The 1,888-nt window shown below is 44.3% G+C and overlaps 1 pseudogene across 1 annotated transcript; it reads right to left on the bottom strand.

The window, feature by feature from the left end:
* Positions 1–739: 739 nt before the first annotated feature.
* On the bottom strand, positions 740–1,289 carry LOC103249173 (annotated as a pseudogene). The gene has a single exon (XR_002481350.1). The product of XR_002481350.1 is annotated as a gamma-aminobutyric acid receptor-associated protein-like 1 pseudogene (transcript).
* Between the last annotated feature and the right edge of the window lie 599 nt (positions 1,290–1,888).

The raw sequence follows: 1,888 nt of genomic DNA, 5'->3' as shown, positions 1-1,888 counted from the left end.
GCAACATAGGAGTGAGATTCTGGATGAGTGGAAGGTGTGGATTATCTATCTGACTTCATACCTGCCCCTTCCCTACCTAAGACATCTCTGTCCAGACACATGGAAAATGCCAGAAGAGTGGTTTCAGTCTGTAACTGGAAATGCCTGAGGCTCATTAAATTCAAGGTAGGTGTGGAATAAGGGGCAGAGAGAGAGACAACAGGTCAACACTCCATCAATTCCAGTTTAATGCTATTAAAACTATCTTTGAAATCATACCTGCCTTAGTGCCTGATCCCCATTTTCCCAAGATATGAAAGCTAAACTTCTGTGTCCATGTCTATTACCACCCCGGGGGTGGTACTGTGACATTTGTGTGTGAGACTGAATGGGATGGGAGGGAGACAGGGGAGACCAGGGCACAATGCTTCAATGACAGGAAGAGCAGGGAGTTGCTGTTGGACTGCAGTCATCTCTGGCTCCAAGTTGCCCACCACCTTATCCCTGTATGAAATCATACAAAAAATCATTCTCAGGAATGCTGTGAAATTATGTCATTCTCCTTCCTCTATCAAAGCCAATCCAACAGCTCTGTCCTGACATGCTTTATCCCTGGGCCGAGGAAGCAGCAAAAAATATGGATTGAGCATGTGAAAATGTGATGAGTGTGTGCGGTGTAATGTTTTCACGTCTTCACTTCTGTCTCTTCCACGGTGGGGAGCCTCCTCCTCTTTCCCCAAGTCCCACACACACCCCTCCCCTACTCCCAAGTCCAGGTGCTCCCATCTGCTGGGCTTCCACCAATCACTTCCCATAGACTCTCATCACTGTAGGCCACATGCAGAAAATAGTCTTCCTCATGGTTGTCCTCATACAGCTGGCCCATCGCAGCACTAGTGGGAGGGGTAGTGTTGTTGACAAAGAAAAATAAGGCGTCCTCAGGTCTCAGGTGGCTCCTCTTCCGGATTAAGAAGTCGAACTGGCCAACAGGGAGGTCAGAGGGCACTAGGTACTTCCGCTTGTCCAGATCAGGCACCCTGGCTCTCGGAGCCTTCTCCACGATCACAGGGACCCTGTCCGGATATTCCTTCCGGATCTTTTCTCCTTCCTTTTTCCGATATTCGAAGGGATGGTCCTCCTGATACTGGAACTTCATGATGGTCCGCAGGGTTTCCAAGATCCCCGGACGGGGCCTGCCTTCCTCGCCGATGAGTGCGTCTCTCTCGTCCTGCTTCCCTCCGCCAATTTCAAGATGGTACCAGAATCGCTTCGGACACGTCGGCGCCCGCCGCGACACCGCGAAGCCGAGCGTGCAGAAGGGATCTCGGGTCCCTCGCCCAGAGGTAGGGAAGGGCCGGGTGAAGAAATCCCGGCGGCGTTTTGGGAAAATGTTTTCTAAGAAATGTGATCTTCATTATATTTCTAGCAGTGCTAATGTTAGTGATAATGGGAAAAGAATACTTAAATAACAAGTTGATATTAATCTTCCAGAATAACTTCTCATAATATATCATTTGAATTCATTTATAGCCAAGTTTCTTTTGCTCTGAAAATGGAGTTTTTTTTTCTGTGTTCTTGAAATGACCCTCAAATCTTCCTGCAGTTAGCTGCTTTTTACATTCTTGGTTATTCTGGGAAACTGAAGTGATAAATCAACTTTGGTGTGTGGTATGCTGCTTTTTTGATTTAATGTAAATATTATTTATTTAGATACTGTTAACATGTTATAAAGCAGTTTTAACTGAGCTTAATTTTATTATTATTTTGTATTTTTCTGTCATAACTGTATTATGGAGAAAATAGCAATTTAAAATATTAATTTAACATTTATGTCATGAAACTTTTACAGATTTGAATCTTGGTTATCTTTCATGAATTCTTAAAATTGAACAAGATATCAAAATTTTGA

This window comes from Carlito syrichta, unplaced genomic scaffold (genome assembly GCF_000164805.1).
Source record: "Carlito syrichta isolate Samal-C Ts95f unplaced genomic scaffold, Tarsius_syrichta-2.0.1 Scaffold507, whole genome shotgun sequence".
Taxonomy (NCBI): Eukaryota; Metazoa; Chordata; class Mammalia; order Primates; family Tarsiidae; genus Carlito; species Carlito syrichta.
Note: the sequence above shows the minus strand (reverse complement) of the source record. Positions and strands in the feature narration are given on the sequence as shown.